General features: G+C 45.7%; 1 long non-coding RNA gene across 1 annotated transcript; it reads left to right on the top strand.

Moving 5' to 3' along the window:
• The first annotated feature begins 7921 nt into the window (after positions 1-7921).
• LOC140260582 (uncharacterized) lies at positions 7922-10772 on the top strand. Its single transcript, XR_011905576.1, has 2 exons — positions 7922-8061; positions 8637-10772. It is a non-coding gene; the product is annotated as an uncharacterized lncRNA (long non-coding RNA).
• Positions 10773-20244: the final 9472 nt, after the last annotated feature.

The raw sequence follows: 20244 nt of genomic DNA, 5'->3' as shown, positions 1-20244 counted from the left end.
AAGCATTGGGGATGGTGGGGGACATGGGGACACTGGGGACAATAGGGGCACTGGAGATTCTGAGGACATGGAGATGGCGCTGTAGTGACAAAGTTGGGGGCTGGCAACAGTTGCAAATGAAAGAACTGATGACAAATCACTTGATAACCAAACTGAGCCAGGGGATATTTGCAAGCTTTGGGTGAACAGGACAGAATCTGAGTGGTGAGGCCGGCTGTGGAAGCTGTGGCTGCTCTTTTTTATAAGTTGCTCAGCTGTTTTGTGTTGCTCTTGTAATCATTCCAAACCATCCTTGGCGTCGCTGCATGAATCTGTCCAATTGATACCGGCTTTCTTCATCATCTCAGATGCTGTGAGAAAAACGAAACAGCGTGACAACATCAATGTGATGATGATGTATTTCCTCACAGACGTTCCCCAGCACGTAGCACAGCTTTGCTGGGACTGGAGAAGTTCCCCTTCTGTTTTTTTGCTTTTCTTTTATTACTTTCTCTACTTCCCGTCTAACTTCGGTTTTCCTGTCAGGACAGAACGGGCGGACACGGGCCGAGCCGCAGCTCAGCGCCCACCCCAAGGAAATTCCTTCCGCAGACGCTGCTGCCACCAAGTGGCCAAACAGAGAAACGCAGCCCGTCTGTACCGAGCAGCGCGGAAGCAAAGACGCATGCGCGAAGGGAGACTGACGCATGCGTATTCCTACGCAACAGGAGGCGCATGCGCAACGATAAGCAACGAGAAGCGCATGCGTACTGCCGTTCCGGAAAGAGCGCATGCGCATTGACGTACCAGCTCCGGACTGACAGTACGCATGCGCCAGATTCCGCACATCAAGGCGCATGCGCGAGTTCCGAAACAAATTTACGCAAATACCAAATTCCGCACATAAATAGGAAAGCGCCGGTCCGGGAACGGCACTGCGCATGTGCGAGTTGACGAACATCGACGCATCAATGCGGAACGTCAGGAACGAGAAAAAGCGAGCGCCGGTAGCGCGGAAATTCGCGGACAGTAATACGCATGCGCCAGCATCGGAAAACAGCAATGCGCCTGCGCAAGATACGAAACAGCAATACGCATGTGCGAGTACCCGCACAGGAAATACGCATGCGCCAACTCCGGAACGACAATACACATGCGCGAATATCCGAAAATCAATGCGCATGCGCAGGGTCAGAAACGGCAATACGCATGTGCGACTCCAGAAAAACAGTACGCATGCGCCAAATCCGGAACGAAAATACGCACGCGCAAGATACAGACTAACAATGCGCATGCGCGCATTCAGGAAAAGCAGAACGCATGCGCAAAGTCATGAACGGCAGTACGCACGCGCCAGTTTTTCCGCCAATTCCGGAAAGGCAACACGCATGCGCAAGTTCCGCAGACTCAGTACGCTTGCGCCGATTCAAGAACAGCAATACGCATGCGTCAGTTATCGCGCCAATTCCGGAACGGAACTGCGCATGCTCGACATTCAGAGACGTACTACGCATGCGGCAGTTTTTGCGCCAATGCTGGGACTGTAATACTCATGCGCGAGATGCGGAGACGTACTACGCATGCTCCCATTCAGGAACGGCAACACGCATGCGCCAACATGTAAACGGAAATACGCACGCGCAAGTTCCGAAACAACAGAACGCATGCGCCAATTCGGGAACGAGAAAGCGCATGCGCAACATCCGGAGCGGTACTACGCTTGCGCCAATTTCGGAAGGGCAATACACATGCGCGAGGTTCGAAACGGCAGAACGCATGCGCCAATTCCGGAACCGTAATACGCATGCGCTAGTTACGGACCATCAGTACGCTTGCAGCAATTCAGGAACGGCAATACGCATGCACAAGTTGCGGAGCCGCACTACTACTGCGAACATTCCGGAACGGCAATACGCAATGCGCCAATTTTAATTCGTAAGCGGAAGTGTCAGAACGGCACAATTTATGCGCCCGCATTCTCGCTGTTTTTCCTTCTGCGTCCGTAACCGCGCGGATGTCCGCGGCCTTACGCAAGGATACTACTTTGACACAACTGGCGTAGAAAGTGCCGCATGCGTAGTGCGGCTCCCAAACTCGCGCATGCGTTTTCTCGTTCCAAATTGGCGCATGCGTAGTGTCATTCCTAAATCGCCGCATGCGTATTTTCGTTCTAGAACTAGCGCGTGCGTAATGCGCCTTCGGAACTCGCGCATGCGTATTCTCGTTAGTGAACCGGCGCCTGCGTAGTGCAGCTCAGGGACTCACGCATGCGCATTGTCGTTCCCAAATTAAACCCTATGGGCCCCATTAAAACCTATGGGCCTCATTAAACCCTATGGACTCCATTATAGCGCCGCCTTGTGGCTGTTAATGATATTGCAGCCCCCATTATACCCTATGGGCCCCATTAAACCCTATGGGCTCTATTATAGCGCCACCTTGTGGCCGCTGAGGGTATTACAGACCCCATTAATCCCTATGAGCCCCATTAAACCCTATGGGCCCCATTAAACCCTAGAGGCCCCATTATACTCTATGGGGTCCCATTATTCCCTATGGGGTCCCATATAGCTTATGATAGAGCGCCACCTTGTGGCCATTGTAGGTATTGCAGGCCCCCATTAAACCCTAAGGGCTCCATTAAACCCTATGGGCCCCATTAAACCCTATGGGCCCCATTATACCCTATGGGCCCCATTAACCCTATAGGATCCCATATAGCTTATGTTAGAGCGCCACCTTGTGGCCATTGTAGGTATTGCAGGCCCCATTAAACCCTATGGGCCCCATTAAACCCTATGGGCCCCATTAAACCCTATGGGCCCCATTATACCCTATGGGGTCCCATATAGCTTATGTTAGAACGCCACCTGGTGGCCGCTATAGGTATTGCAGGCCCCATTAATCCCTATGGGCCCCATTAAAACCTATGGGCCCCATTAAACCCTATGGGCTCCATTATAGCGCCGCCTTGTGGCTGTTAATGGTATTGCAGCCCCCATTATACCCTATGGGCCCCATTAAACACTATGGGCTCCATTATAGCGCCACCTTGTGGCCGCTGAGGGTATTGCAGGTCCCCATTAAACCCTATGGCCGCGATTAAACCCTATGGGCTCCATTATAGCGCCGCCTTGTGGCTGTTAATGGTATTGCAGGCCCCAATTATACCCTATGGGCCCCATTAAACCCTATGGGCTCCATGAAACCCTACGGGGTCCCATATAGCTTATGTTAGAGCGCCACCTGGTGGCCGCCCCTTTGGACTCCAGCCTACCGGGGGTGTGGCTTCATGGCTCATTAGCATATGGGGCTCCGCCCCTTTAGACTGGAGACTGCAGACCCCATTAAACCCTATGGGCCCCATTAAACCCTATGGGCCCCATTAAACCCTATGGGCTCCATTATAGCGCCACCTTGTGGCTATTGAGAGTATTACAGGCCCCCATTAAACCCTATGGGCCCCATTAAACCCTATGGGCCTCATTAAACCCTATGGGCTCCATTATAGCGCCGCCTTGTGGCTGTTAATGGTATTGCAGGCCCCCATTATACCCTATGGGCCCCATTATACCCTATGGGCCCCATTAACCCTATAGGATCCCATATAGCTTATGTTAGAGCGCCACCTTGTGGCCATTGTAGGTATTGCAGGCCCCATTAAACCCTATGGGCCCCATTAAACCCTATGGGCCCCATTAAACCCTATGGGCCCCATTATACCCTATGGGGTCCCATATAGCTTATGTTAGAACGCCACCTGGTGGCCGCTATAGGTATTGCAGGCCCCATTAATCCCTATGGGCCCCATTAAAACCTATGGGCCCCATTAAACCCTATGGGCTCCATTATAGCGCCGCCTTGTGGCTGTTAATGGTATTGCAGCCCCCATTATACCCTATGGGCCCCATTAAACTTTATGGACCCCATTAAACCCTATGGGCTCCGTTATAGCTCCGCCTTGTGGCTGTTAATGGTATTGCAGCCCCCATTATACCCTATGGGCCCCATTAAACCCTATGGGCTCTATTATATCCTATGGGCCCCATTAAACCCTATGGGCTCTATTATAGCGCCACCTTGTGGCCGCTGAGGGTATTGCAGCTCCCATTAAACCCTATGGTCCCGATTAAACCCTATGGGCTCCATTATAGCGCCGCCTTGTGGCTGTTAATGGCATTGCAGGCCCCCATTATACCCTATGGGCCCCATTAAACCCTATGGGCCCCATTATATCCTATGGGCCCCATTAAACCCTATGGGCTCTATTATAGCGCCACCTTGTGGCCGCTGAGGGTATTGCAGGTCCCCATTAAACCCTATGGCCGCGATTAAACCCTATGGGCTCCATTATAGCGCCGCCTTGTGGCTGTTAATGGTATTGCAGGCCCCAATTATACCCTATGGGCCCCATTAAACCCTATGGGCTCCATGAAACCCTACGGGGTCCCATATAGCTTATGTTAGAGCGCCACCTGGTGGCCGCCCCTTTGGACTCCAGCCTACCGGGGGTGTGGCTTCATGGCTCATTAGCATATGGGGCTCCGCCCCTTTAGACTGGAGACTGCAGACCCCATTAAATCCTATGGGCCCCATTAAACCCTATGGGCCCCATTAAACCCTATGGGCTCCATTATAGCGCCACCTTGTGGCTATTGAGAGTATTACAGGCCCCCATTAAACCCTATGGGCCCCATTAAACCCTATGGGCCTCATTAAACCCTATGGGCTCCATTATAGCGCCGCCTTGTGGCTGTTAATGGTATTGCAGGCCCCCATTATACCCTATGGGCCCCATTATACCCTATGGGCCCCATTACACCCTATGAGCTCAGTTATAGCGCCGCCTTGTGGCCGCTGAGGGTATTGCAGCCCCCATTATACCCTATGGTCCCGATTAAACCCTATGGGCTCCATTATAGCGCCGCCTTGTGGCTGTTAATGGTATTGCAGGCCCCCATTATACCCTATGGGCCCCATTATACCCTATGGGCCCCATTATACCCTATGGGCCCCATTAAACCCTATGAGCTCCGTTATAGCGCCGCCTTGTGGCTGTTAATGATATTGCAGCCCCCATTATACCCTATGGGCCCCATTAAACCCTATGGGCTCTATTATAGCGCCACCTTGTGGCTGTTAATGGTATTGCAGCTCCCATTAAACCCTATGGTCCCGATTAAACCCTATGGGCTCCATTATAGCGCCGCCTTGTGGCTGTTAATGGTATTGCAGGCCCCAATTATACCCTATGGGCCCCATTAAACCCTATGGGCCCCATTATATCCTATGGGCCCCATTAAACCCTATGGGCTCTATTATAGCGCCACCTTGTGGCCGCTGAGGGTATTGCAGGTCCCCATTAAACCCTATGGCCGCGATTAAACCCTATGGGCTCCATTATAGCGCCGCCTTGTGGCTGTTAATGGTATTGCAGGCCCCAATTATACCCTATGGGCCCCATTAAACCCTATGGGCTCCATGAAACCCTACGGGGTCCCATATAGCTTATGTTAGAGCGCCACCTGGTGGCCGCCCCTTTGGACTCCAGCCTACCGGGGGTGTGGCTTCATGGCTCATTAGCATATGGGGCTCCGCCCCTTTAGACTGGAGACTGCAGACCCCATTAAATCCTATGGGCCCCATTAAACCCTATGGGCCCCATTAAACCCTATGGGCTCCATTATAGCGCCACCTTGTGGCTATTGAGAGTATTACAGGCCCCCATTAAACCCTATGGGCCCCATTAAACCCTATGGGCCTCATTAAACCCTATGGGCTCCATTATAGCGCCGCCTTGTGGCTGTTAATGGTATTGCAGGCCCCCATTATACCCTATGGGCCCCATTATACCCTATGGGCCCCATTACACCCTATGAGCTCAGTTATAGCGCCGCCTTGTGGCCGCTGAGGGTATTGCAGCCCCCATTATACCCTATGGTCCCGATTAAACCCTATGGGCTCCATTATAGCGCCGCCTTGTGGCTGTTAATGGTATTGCAGGCCCCCATTATACCCTATGGGCCCCATTATACCCTATGGGCCCCATTATACCCTATGGGCCCCATTAAACCCTATGAGCTCCGTTATAGCGCCGCCTTGTGGCTGTTAATGATATTGCAGCCCCCATTATACCCTATGGGCCCCATTAAACCCTATGGGCTCTATTATAGCGCCACCTTGTGGCTGTTAATGGTATTGCAGCTCCCATTAAACCCTATGGTCCCGATTAAACCCTATGGGCTCCATTATAGCGCCGCCTTGTGGCTGTTAATGGTATTGCAGGCCCCAATTATACCCTATGGGCCCCATTAAACCCTATGGGCTCTATTGCCAACAGAAAAGACTACAATGCTAATTAGTAAGACTCTATAGCTAATAAATGAGACTCCATTGCTAATAAATATAACTCCATTAAGACTTAAGAGTCCATTGCCATAAAATAAGAGTCCATTGCCAATAAGTAAGAGTGTATTGATTGTAAGGCTCCATTGCCCATAAATGAGACTCCATTGCCAATCGAAAAGATTAATTGAAATAAAACTATATTTTCGGAAATATATACTAATAAACTAATAAACTAACAACTAATAAAACTATATTGCCGGAAGGGACGCTACTGCGCATGTCCAAAATGGCGGCGGAGAAGCGCTACTGCGCGTGTCCAAAATGGCGTCCTCCAATTTTGGCGGGATATCCCACAATGCACCGCGGCGGAAGGGACGCTACGGCGCATGTCCAAAATGGCGGCGGAGAAGCGCTACTGCGCATGTCCAAAATGGCGTCCTCCAATTTTGGCGGGATATCCCACAATGCACCGCGGCGGAAGGGACGCTACTGCGCATGTCCAAAATGGCGGCGGAGAAACGCTACTGCGCATGTCCAAAATGGCGTCTTCCAATTTTGGCGGGATATCCCACAATGCACCGCGGCGGAAGGGACGCTACTGCGCATGTCCAAAATGGCGGCGGAGAAAGCGCTACTGCGCATGTCCAAAATGCCGACCTCCTCCTGCCGCGTTATATCCCACAATGCACCGCGGCAGAAGGGACGCTACTGCGCATGTCCAAAACGGCGGCGGAAAAGCGCTACTGCGCATGTCCAAAATGGCGGCGGAAAAGCGCTACTGCGCATGACCAAAATGGCGACCTCTTATTTTAGCGGCGTTCTCTCCCGCCTTTTGCGCGCCCCGCGGTTTCTCGTCCGTTCTCCCTCAGCCGAACCCCGCGGGAGCCGACAAGGAGCCTCCATCGGCGGAGCGGTTTGTGCGTGGGATCAGGGCAGCCCGTCAGCCGGACGGAGCCGTCCTACGCGGGGTAGAAGCGCAGCGATCGTCGCTGCCCCCGGCCGGGTGAGCTCCCGGGTCCGGTTGGTTCCGGCTGGGGTAGAAAAGCTGCCGGCAGTTCCTGCCCGGGGAACAACAGTCGGACCGTGGAACAGCGTTTGGACGCAGGGAAAAGTCCGGGAGCGTCGCAGCAGGAGCTGCAGGTTGTTGCCTCGTTGCTGTTCTCAGCCATGGCAACGATAACGGTGTGTTCGTGCTGCTGTTCCCATCTATTGCTTATGGCCAGGTACCGTGTATTGCAGTCAGTGCTATCAAAGCGCTTGAAAGAAGGCCTGCAGCTCTGACTCAGTGCAGTGTGAAGCCGGCAGTGTGTGTGACTATGAAATAGATGGTCGTCTATTGTTGGTTTACTTATGATATATAAAATTGCTGCTAATGTCCCCCTATAGCCCCCCATCATCCCATTGCCCCCTATAGCCCTCCATTGCTTAGGAGTGTGGGGGTGAGCCATGGAGTGGGGTGAGTGATCCCTTCCTTGTGGGGTGGGGTGAGTGTTCCCTTCCTTGTGGGGTGGGGTGAGTGTTCCCTTCCTTGTGGAGTGGGGTGAGTGATTCCTTCCTTGTGGGGTGGGGTGAGTGTTCCCTTCCTTGTGGGGTGAGTGATCCTTTCCTTATTTTAAGGCTGTGTTTTTCTCTTTTTAGTGGATCCTGACCCCATTTCAGGGCTGGCAGCGGCAGGAGCAGCATCTGTACCTGATTGCTTCCTTGGGAGTGTGGGCTGTTTGTCTCTGGAATGAGGTGAGTGATTCCTTTATTTTGGGGCTGGGAGCTCTGTTTTTCTCAGGGGGTTGTGACCATATTTAAGGGGTGCCACCTGCAAGGGACACATATCTCCTTGCAGACTGTTTTCTGTGGGGTGAGCCCCGCTCCTCGGGAAGGGGTGAGTGATTCCTGCCTTATTGCAGGGCTGTGATCTGCCCCTGTTGGGGCTCATAGCTGCATTGGAAGGCTGGCAGCCATGAGGGCAGTATCTCTCCTTGGGGACTGCTTCCTTTGGAGTGTGGGGTGAGCTCTGGGCCTTGGATTGGGGTGAGGGGTTCTTTATGTCAGGGCTGTGCTGCCCTCATTTCTGGGGCAGCCTGACCACATTGCAGTGTCAGCAGCTGTAAGGGTGGTGTTTCTCCCTGGAGTTTGCCTCCTGCGGGCTGTGGGTGAGTGTTTGTCTTTGGGATGGGGTGAATGTTTTCTGCTTTGTTTCAGGGCTGTGAGCTCTGCCATTTTTAGGTATCCCGACCACTGCAGTGCCTGCTTGTGCAAAAGGTGCTGCCCTGCACATGTGGGTAGTGCCTTCATTGCTGTATTGTGTCCAACAGGTGCCAGCAGAGCCCTGAGAGATGTGCAGCTCCTGATGAGAACAGCGAGGAACAGAAACCTGCATTGCCTGGAATGGCCCTGAACCAGCTTTGCTGACCAGTAACTCTCAGCCCAGCAGATAAGAGCAGCACACACTGACTGTGTTGGATCTGTTCCATACTGAGACCCAAGATAATGTTCCAGAGCTCATTTATGCACTTCAGTGCTTAATTCTTATTGCAGTGCCCTTCTTGCTGCCCCCAAATGCAGCCATTGCCTCTTGCCCCCCAAGTGCTGCCATCTCTCTCTGCCCCCCAAGTACAGCCTGTGTGTCGTGCCCCATAAGTGCCGCCATCACATTCTGCCCCCCAAGTTCGTTTCTGTTCCCCCATGGCTCCATTCAGTTCTTTATTGCTGCTGTTGCTCCTCCGTTGCAGTTCTGCGTTGTGTCCACAAGGCGGCGCTGTTGTAGCTCCCATTGCTGTTAATAGGGCTGCAATGCAAAGGGAGATTCAGACTGCTGCTATTAATGTCCTCTATGGTCACTATGGGGTTTAATGGGCGCTATGGGGTTTTATGGGATCATTTGGGGCCTTTATGGGGTCTCTATGGGGTTTAATGGGGCCTTTGGGGCCTTAGGGTGTCCGATGGGGTTTAATGTGGTCTTATGGGATCCCTATGGGGGTTTAATAAGGGCCTATGGGATGTTATGGGGTCCTTATGGGGCTTAATGGGATCTTCTGGGATATTTATGGGCCATGATGTGTGTGTGTGTGTGTGTGTATGTGTGTGTGTGTGTGCATATACCCCATAAGACCCCATAGGCCCCATTTGAACCCCATAGGACCCCATAGAGACCCCATAAGACCCCATAGGCCTCCATTAAACCCCATAGAGACCTGATGTGAGATGTGTGTCTGTGTGTGTCTGTGTGTGTCTGTGTGTGTCTGTGTGTGTCTGTGTGTGTCTGTGTGTGTCTGTGTGTGTCTGTGTGTGTCTGTGTGTGTCTGTGTGTGTCTGTGTGTGTCTGTGTGTGTCTGTGTGTGTCTGTATAATGGCCCTATATCCCATAGCTGGATGGCGTTTTGTCCCTATGCTGTTCCTGTTGTGTGTTGGTGCCTTTATGAGCCATCCCTGCCTTATACCCCATATCCATCCTGTTGTTCCTATTGCAGTGCTGATGCCTTTATTAACCATCCCTTATACCCCATATCCATCCTGTTGTTCCTATTGCAGTGCTGATGCCTTTATTAATCCTCCCTGCTTTCCATCCTCACATGCTGCAGGTTGGATTCCTCCACTGAGTCCAGATTGTTGCCGCTCCGCATCCATGTGTGTCAGCTCAGCATCTGTGTGCACAATGAAACACCAGTCACCGATTGGCTGCAGGATCATCCCATTGGCTGCTGGACCCCATTGTGCACCACTGACCCCACTGTGTGCTGTAGGATCATCCCATGGGCTGCTGGACCCCACTGTGTGGTGTAGGATCATCCCATGGGCTGCAGGACCCCATTGTGTGCTGTAGGATCATCCCATTGGGTGTAGGATCATCCCATGGGCTGCAGGACCCCATTGTGTGCTGTAGGATCATCCCATTGTGTGCTGTAGGATCATCCCATTGGCTGCTGGACCCCATTGTTTGCATTCTGCCACCAGGTGACCCGGCGATGTGAAGTTGTTCTCACTGTCTCATGACACCGTGGGAAATAACTTCAAGTTATGACTGGGGGCCTGAGGAAGAAGGCCAGGAGGTCCCAAGGGTCAGGCTGTGATCATTAGAATAGAAGTCTAAGAGGTCTCCCAGGGGCACAGGCGAATCCAAGGCTCTGCAAAACTAAGATCTCAACTAAGTGTGGGCAGCTTGGGGATAAATACCTTAGAAAATGGAATGGATTGGAGACCATCCAGCTTCTGCCTTGGGAGACTTAACACTTCCTAGGTTAAGCTAGCCTTGAATTGAACCAAAAGAAATAAAAAGTTCCTCAATCATCTGTTGTTCTGGGCTTTTCTGTTATGGTGTTTTCTAAGACTGCTTGTATTTCTTTTTGCTCTGTACGGAGATACTTGAGCCAGTGGTATGGGAATAAAAGCGACAGGATGGGTTTGGCAATTAAACACCTAAAAAGTTTCAATAAAGATCTACAAAAACGTGAGGATTCTCAGTAAAATATCTTTCATTCTGGAAAAGTCAAGGAAATCATGAAACCATAAGGAAGAAGAAAGAAGTTCTGTAACACACTGCGTGTGTGTACATCTGCGTGTGTGTACATCTGCGTGTGTGTACATCTGCGTGTGTGTACATCTGCGTGTGTGTACATCTGCGTGTGTGTACATCTGCGTGTGTGTACATCTGCGTGTGTGTACATCTGCGTGTATATCTGTGTGTGTGTATATCTGTGTATATCTGCGTGTGTGTGAGTCTGCGTGTGTATACATCTGCGTGTGTACATCTGCGTGTGTGTACATCTGCGTGTGTGTACATCTGCGTGTGTGTACATCTGCGTGTATATCTGTGTGTGTATATCTGTGTATATCTGTGTGTGTGTATATCTGCGTGTGTGTATATCTGCGTGTGTGTGTATATCTCTGTGTGTATGTCATTGTGTGTGTATATCTGTGTGTGAATGTCTGTGTGTGTGTATCTGTGTGCATATATCTGTGCGTGTATCTGCGTGAGTGTGTATCTGCGTGTGTATCTGCGTGAGTGTGTATCTGCGTGAGTGTGTATCTGCGTGAGTACGTATCTGCCTGAGTACGTATCTGCGTGAGTACGTATCTGCGTGTGTTTATATCTGCGTGTGTTTATATCTGCGTGAGTTTATATCTGCGTGAGTTTATATCTGCGTGTGCTTATATCTGCGTGTGCTTATATCTGCGTGTGTTTATATCTGCATGTATATCTGTGTGTGTGTATATCTGTGCGTGTATATATCTGTGTTTCTATATATCTGTGTGTGTATATCTGTGTTTGTATATATCTGTGTATGTATCTGTGTGTGCATGTCTCTGTGTGTGTATCTGTGTGTGTATATCTGTGTTTGTATCTGTGTCTATATATCTCTGTGTGTATTTCTGTGTTTGAATATATCTGTGTGTGTATGTCTGTGTGTGTATATCTGTGTTTGTATATCCGTGCCTGTATATATCTCTGTGTGTGTATATCTGTGTGTGTGTATATCTCTGTGTGTATATCTGTGTGTGTATATCTGTGTCTACATATATCTGTGAGTGTATATCTCTGTGTGTGTATATCTGTGGGTATATATCTGTGTCTGTATCTGTGTGTATATAACTGTGTGTTTATATCTGTGTTTGTATATATCTCTGTGTGTATCAGTGTGTGTATGTCTGTATGTGTATAAATCTGTGTGTGTATATCTGTGTCTGTATATATCTGTGTGTATATATCTTTGTGTGTATATCTGTGTGTGTATATCTGTGTTAATATATATCAGTGTGTGCATGTCTGTGTGTGTATATATCTGTCTGTATATATCTGTGTGTGTGTATATCTGTGTTTGTATATCTATGTATTTATCTCTGTGTGTATCTGTGTGTGTTTATCTGTGTGTCTGTATTTGTGTGTGTGTATATCTGTGTGTCTATATCTGTGTGTGTCTATATCTGTGTGTGTCTATATCTGTGTGTGTGTATATATGTGTGTGTGCATATATCTGTGTGTGTATCTGTGTTTGTATATCTGTGTTTGTATCAGTGTGTTTGTATCTGTGTGTGTATATCTGTGTGAGTATATTTGTGTTTATATCTGTGTGTGTATATAACTGTGTGTATATATCTGTGTATGTATTTCTGTGTGTGTGTATATCTGTGTGTGTGTGTATCTGTGTGTATGTCTGTGTGTATGTATATCTGTGTATGTATGTCTTTGGGTATATATCTGTGTGTGTGAATATCTGTGTTTCTGTCTGTGCCTGTATATCTGTGTGTGTATATCTGTGTTTGTATATATCTCTGTGTGTATCAGTGTGTGTATGTCTGTGTGTTTATATATGTGTGTCTATATATCTGTGTGTGTTTATCTGTGCCTGTATATTTTTGTGCCTGTATATATCTGTACCTGTATATATCTGTTTGTGTGTATATCTGTGTGTATATATCTGTGTGTGTGTATATCTGCGTGTGTATGTCTGTGTGTGTATATCTGTTTGTGTATATCTGTGTGTGTGTGTATATCTGTGTGTGTATATATCTGTTTGTGTGTATATCTCTTTGTGTATGTCTGTGTGTGATTATATCTGTGATTATATCTGTGTGTGTGTATATCTGTGTTTGTATCTGTGTGTATATATTTCTGTGTGTATATATGTGTTTTTATATATCTGTGTGAGTGTATATCTTTGCGTGTATATCTTTGTGTGTATCTGTGTGTGTGTACATCTGTTTGTGTATGTCTGTGTGTGTATGTCTGTGTGTGTATGTCTGTGTGTGTATGTCTGTGTGTGTGTATATCTGTGTGTGTATATCTGTGTGTGTATATCTGTGTGAGTATATCTGTGTGAGTATATTTGAGGTTGTATCTGTGTGTGTATATATCCGAGTTTGTACATATCTGTGTGTATATATCTGTGTGTGTATATCTGTGTCTGTATATATCTTTGTGTGTATATCTGTGTGTGTATATCTTTTTATATATGTGTTTGTATATATCTCTGTGTGTATTAGTGTGTATGTCTGTGTGTGTATATATATCTCTGTGTGTATATATCTGTGTCTGTATATTTGTGCCTGTATATATCTGTCTGTATTTCTGTGTGTGTGTATATCTGTGTGTGTATATCCATGATTGTATATATCTCTGTGTGTATCTGTGTGTGTATATCTTTGTGTGTCTATATCTGTGTGAGTATATCTGTGTGAGTATATTTGAGGTTGTATCTGTGTGTGTGTATGTGTGTGTGTATCTGTGTGTGTCTATATCTGTGAGTGTATATATCTGTGTGTGTATATCTGATAAGGAAAATGGTAAAATCCTCAGCCAATATGCTACTCATTTATCCCCTGTACAGCCCCGAACCATGACCCATGTAGGGGTGTTAGACTTTGTGAAATCATAAACAGTAGAGTAAGACAAAAATAGTGCTGACATTGTTATTTAGTAGTTAATAAGTTTGTGATCATGAGACAGATGGAATGGACTGGTCTAGCTTGGATAGCTCGGATGAAAGAAGACCATGAGACAGGTGGAATGGACTGGTCAAGACCGGATAGCTTAGATGAAAGAAGAATAACACGCGAAGCATGAAAACTGGCACGAACCAGATCCTAAGATGGGAAACAGCATCGAGAAGAAGAACTGATGATCTATTAATAATTAGTCTTAAGAATGGATAAATAAGTGATGTAATGTTTTTCTGATCATATAAATATAGGACCTTTGTATAGCTTGAATGTCATTCACTAGGAGTGACCCGAGCTCTGTATGTCTGTTGTACTGAGCTTGTTAATAAAATCAACACTAGAGTACCCACGAGTTTGAGTCTCTCCCTGGTGTCCCTGTCCGCAACAATATCTGTGTCAGTATATATATGTGTGTGTGTATATAATTGTGTGTATAAATCTGTGTGTGTGTATATCTGTGTGTGTCTGTATCTCTGTGTGTATATCTCTCTGTGTGTGTATATCTGTGTGTATACCTGTGTGTGTATGTCTGTGTGTGTATATATCTGTATGTGTACATATCTGTGTGTGTATATCTGTGTTTGTATCTGTGTGTATATATCTGTGTCTGTATATATCTGTGTGTATATATCTTTGTGTGTATATCTGTGTGTGTATATATCTGTGTGTATTAGTGTGTGTATGTCTGTGTATGTATATATCTGTGTGTGTATATATCTGTCTGTAAATATCTGTGTGTGTGTATATCTGTGTTTGTATATCAATGTTTGTATTTATCTCTGTGTGTATATTTCTGTGTCTATATCTGTGTGTGTGTATTTATGTGTGTGTGTATATCTGCATGTGTATATATCTGTGTGTCTATGTCTATGTGTGTATATCTGTGTGTGTATATCTGTGTGTGTATATCTCTGTGTGTATATCTGTGTTTGTATCTGTGTCTATATACCTCTGCGTGTATTTCTGTGTTTGAATATATCTTTGTGTGTATCAGTGTGTGTGTATGTCTTTGTGTGTATATATCTGTGTCTGTATATATCTGTGTGTGTATATCTGTGTGTGTAAATATCTGTATGTGTACATATCTGTGTGTGTATATCTGTGTTTGTATCGGTGTGTTTGTATCTGTGTGTGTATATCTGTGTGAGTATATTTGTGTTTATATCTGTGTGTGTATATAACAGTGTGTGTATATATCCGTGTATGTATTTCTGTGTGTGTGTATATCTGTGTGTGTGTGTATCTGTGTGTAAGTCTGTCTGTGTGTTTACCTGTGTATGTATGTCTTTGGGTATATATCTGTGTGCGTGAATATCTGTGTTTCTATCTGTGCGTGTATATCTGTGTGTGTATATATATGTGTGTGTGTATATCTGTGTGTGTATATCTATGTGTGTATATATCTGTGTGTGTATATCTGTGTGTGTATATCTGTGTGTATATCTGATTGTGTATATCTGTGTGCGTATATAACTGTGTGTGTATATCTGTGTGTGTTTATCTCTGTGTGTGTATATCTGTGTGTGTATATATCTGTGTGCGTATATATCAGTGTGCGTATATCTGTGTGCGTATATAACTGTGTGTGTATATCTGTGTGTGTTTATCTCTGTGTGTGTATATCTGTGTGTGTATATCTGTGTGTGTATATCTGTGTGTGTATATATCTGTGTGTATATATCTGTGTGTGTATATCTGTGTGTGTATATCTGTGTGTGTATATATCTGTGTGTGTATATATCTGTGTGTGTGTATATATCTGTGTGTGTATATCTGTGTGTGTATATCTGTGTGTGTATATCCGTGTGTGTATATATCTGTGTGTGTATATCCGTGTGTGTATATATCTGTGTGTGTATGTGTGTGTTTATATATCTGTTTTTATATATCTGTGTGTGTGTATATCTGTGTCTGTATATCTGTTTGTGTATATCTGTGAGTGTATATCTGTGTGAGTATATCTGTGTGTGTATATCTGTGTGTGTATATATCTGTTTTTGTATATCTATGTGTGTGTACATCTGTGTGTATATATCTGTGTCTGTATATCTGTGTGTGTATATATCTGTGTGTGTATATCTGAGTCTGTATATCTGTGTGTGTATATATCTGTGTGTGTATGCCTGTGTATGTCTGTGTGTGTGTATATCTGTGTGTGTGTATGTCTGTGTGTGTATATCTGTGTGTGTATATCTGTTTGTATCTATCTGTGTGTGTATATATCTGTGTGTGTATATATCTGTGTGTGTATATATCTGTGTGTGTATGTCTGTGTGTATATCTGTGTGTGTGTATATCTGTGCGTGTGTATATCTGTGCGCGTGTATATCTCTGTGCGTTTATATCTGTGTGTTTATATCTGTGTGTATCTTTGTGTATATCTGTGCATGTATATATCTGTCTGTGTGTATATCTGTGCGTGTATAGTTGTGTGTATATATCTGTGTGTGTATCTGTGTGTGTGTATAGTAATACACCACTCACACCGCATACTCATCCTGTTGTTCCTATTGCAGTGCTGATGCCTTTATTAATCCGCCCTGCACGTTGGATTCCTCCACTGATTCCAGATTGTCGCCGCTCCGCATCCATGTGTGTCAGCTCAGCATCTGTGTGCACAATGAAACACCAGTCACCGATTGGCTGCAGGATCATCTTATTGCCTGCAGGACCCCATTGTGTGCGGTAGGATCATCCCGTGCCTGAAGGACCCCATTGTGTGCGGTAGGATCATCTATCTCCATCATCATCACCTCCATCATAATAATAATGGCCAATTGCTAATTAATAATGCTCCGTCAAATACTAATTCCGCTTTAGAGCTAGTAAAGTTCCAGTGCTAATAATAAGACTCCATTCCCAATAAATAAGACTCCATTGCTAATTAGTATCCATTGCCAATAAATGAAACTCCATTGCTAATAAGTAAGAGTCTATTTCCAATAAATAAGAATCCACTGCTAATTAGACTCCTTAGCTAATTACTATGACACCATTACCAATAAATAAGACTCCACTGCCAATAAATAAGACTCCATTGCAAAGGAAGACTATATTGCTAATAAATAAGACTCCATTGCTAATAACTAAGACTGCATTGCTAATAACTAAGACTGCATTGACAATAATTAAGATTCACTTCCTAATAAATAAGTCTCCATTGGTAATAATGAGATTCCATTGTGAATAAGTAAGGCTCCACTGCCAATTAATGAATATCCATTGCCAAGAAATTGAACTCCATTGCCAATAAATAGAACTCCAAGGCCAATAAATAAGACTCCATTGCTAATTAATAAGACTCCATTGCCAACAATTTAGACTCGTTTGACAACAATTAAGACTCCATTCCTCATTAGACTCCGCTGCCAATAAATAAGACTGCATTGCTTATAATTAAGACTCCATTGCTGATAAATAAGAGTTCATTGCTAATATGTAAGTCTGCATTGCAAATAAATAAGATTCCATTCCTAATAAATAAGACTCGTTTGCTAATACATAAGACTCCATTGTTAATAATTAAGACTCATTTGCTAATAAATTAAGAGGCTATTGCCAATAAATAAGACTCCACTGCTAATAAATAAGACTCCACTGCTAATAAATAAGACTCCATTGCTAAGTAGAAAGACTCCATAGCTAATAAAGAAAACTCCATTGCCAATAAATAGACTTTATTGCCAAGAAATAAGACTCCATTGCCAATAATAATACTATATTGCCAATGAAAAAGACTACATTGTGAATAATTAAGACACCATTCCCAATAATTAAGACCCTATTACCAATTAATAAGACTCCATTGGCAATAAATAAGACTCCTTTGGTAATATATAAGACTCCATTGCTAATTAGACTCCATTGCTAATAAATAAGAATCCATTGCATATAAATAAGTCTCCATTGCCAATGAATAAGACTCCATTGCTAATAAAGAAGTATCCATTGCCTATAAATGAGACTCAATTACCAGTAAATAAGAGTCCATTGTTAATAAATAAGATTCCATTGCCAATACATAAGACTATATTGCTAATAAATAATACTCCATTGCTAATTATACTCCTTTGTTACTAAGATTCCATTGCTAATTAATAATGCTGCGTAGCTAATAATAAGACTCCACTGCCCATAAATATAACTCCATATTCAATAAATAAGACTCCATATCCAGTAAATAAGACAACATTTCTAATAAATAAGACTCCATAGCTCATAAATAAGACTCCTTTGCTAATTAGAATCCATTGCCCATAAATAACACTTCACTGCTAATAAATAAGACTCCACTGCCAATGTCCGAGACTCCATTGCTAATACGTAAGACTCCATAGCCAATAAATAAGACTCCATAGCCAATAAATAAGACTCCATTGCCAATAATTAAGACTCCATTGCCAATAATTAAGACTCCATTGCCAATAATTAAGACTCCATAGCCAATAATTAAGACTCCATTGCCAATAATTAAGACTCCATTGCCAATAATTAAGACTCCATTGCCTATAAATAAGACTCCATAGCCAATAGTTAAGACTCCATAGCCAATAAATAAGACTCCATTGCTAATTAGACTCTACTGTCAATAAATAAGACTCCATTGCTAATAATAATACTATATTGCCAATTAATAAGACTCCATTGATAATAAATAACATTCCATTCCTAATAATTAAGACACCATTGCCAATAATTAAGACTCCATTGCCAATTAATCGGACCCCATTGATAATACATAAGACTCCATTTCTAATAAATAAGACTCCACTGCCAATAAATAAGACTCTACTGCCAGTAACTAAGACTCCATTGACAATAAATAAAAGTCTGTTGCTAATTAATAAGACACCATTGCTAATAACTAAGACTCCATTGACAATAAGTAAGACTGCATTGACAATAAATAAGACTCCATTGCTAATTAGACTCCACTGCCAATTAATAAGACTCAATTGCTAATTTGCCTGCATTGGTAATAAATAAGACTCCTTTGCCAATAAAAAAGAATCTATTGCCATTAAATAAGACTCCTTTGCCAATAAATAAGACTCCATGGCTAATAAATAAGACTCCATTGCCAATAAATAAGACTCCATTGCTAATTAGACTCCATTGCTAATAATGCAGACTCCATTGCCAATCAATCAGCCTCCATCCATGTTACTCACTCAGTGCCTGCTTGTGTTCCCAGCCCTATTGCTGCAGGTAACAGCATTGTTCACAGTGTGGTACCTGCAGATGTGGGCAGCGCCTTCATTGCCGTGTCGTGTCCAACAGGTGCCAGCAGAGCCCCGAGAGATGCGCGGCTCCCGATGAGAACAGCGAGGAACAGAAACCTGCATTGCCTGGAACGCCTCGGAACTCAACTTTGCTGAGCGGGAATTGCCTGCCCTGCAGGTAAGAGCAGCACACACTGACTGTGTTGGATCTGTTCCTTAGTGGGACTTGAGCTCATGAGCCAGAGCTCATTGCTGCACTTCAGTGCTGAATGCTGAGTGCAGTGCCCTTCTTGCTGCCCCCAATGGCAGCCATTGCCTTCTGCCCCCCAACTACAGCCTATGCATTGTGCCCCCCAAGTACAGCCTAAGCATTGCACCCCCTAAGTGCCGCCTTCCTCCTCTGCTGCCCAAGTCCAGCCATCCTCTTCTGCCCCCCAAGTACAGCCTATGCAATGCGCCCCCTAAGTGCCACCATCCTCTTCTGCTGCCCAAGTCCAGCCATCCTCTTCTGCCCCCCAAGTACAGCTTAAGCGTTGAGACCCCTAAGTGCAGCCATCCTCTTCTGCCCCGCAAGTACAGCCTAAGCGTCGCACCTCTAAAAGCCGCCATCCTCTTCTGCCCCCCAAGTACAGCCTATGCGTTGAGACCCCTCAGTGCTGCCATTCTCTTCTGCCCCCCAAGTACAGCCTATGCATAGCGCCCCCCAAGTACAGCCTATGCATCGCGCCCCCCAATTACAGCCTATGCATCGCGCCCCGCAATTACAGCCTATGCATCGAGCCCCCCAATTACAGCCTATACGTCGCGCCCCCTAATTGCTGCCACCCTCTTCTTCCCCCCAAGTACAGCCTAAGCATTGAGACCCCTAATTGCTGCCATCCTGTTCTTCCCCCCAAGTACAGCCTAAGCGTCGCGCCCACCAAGTGTCACCATCTTCTTTTGCCCCCCAATTACAGCCTATGCGTTGAGACCCCTAAGTGCTGCCATTCTCTTCTGCCCCCCAAGTACAGCCTATGCATCGTGCCCCCCAAGTACAGCCTATGCATTGCGCCCCCCAAGTACAGCCTATGCTTTGAGACCCCTAAGTGCTGCCATTCTCTTCTGCCCCCCAATTACAGCCTATGCATTGCGCCCCCCAAGTACAGCTTATGCATCGAGCCCCCCAAGTACAGCCTATGCATCGCGCCCCCTAATTGCTGCCATCCTCTTCTTCCCCCCAAGTACAGCCTAAGCGTTGAGACCCCTAAGTGCTGCCATCCTCTTC

This window comes from Excalfactoria chinensis, chromosome 18 (assembly GCF_039878825.1).
Source record: "Excalfactoria chinensis isolate bCotChi1 chromosome 18, bCotChi1.hap2, whole genome shotgun sequence".
Lineage (NCBI taxonomy): Eukaryota > Metazoa > Chordata > Aves > Galliformes > Phasianidae > Excalfactoria > Excalfactoria chinensis.
The sequence above is the reverse complement of the archived record's forward strand: the minus strand, read 5'-3'. Positions and strand labels throughout refer to the sequence as shown.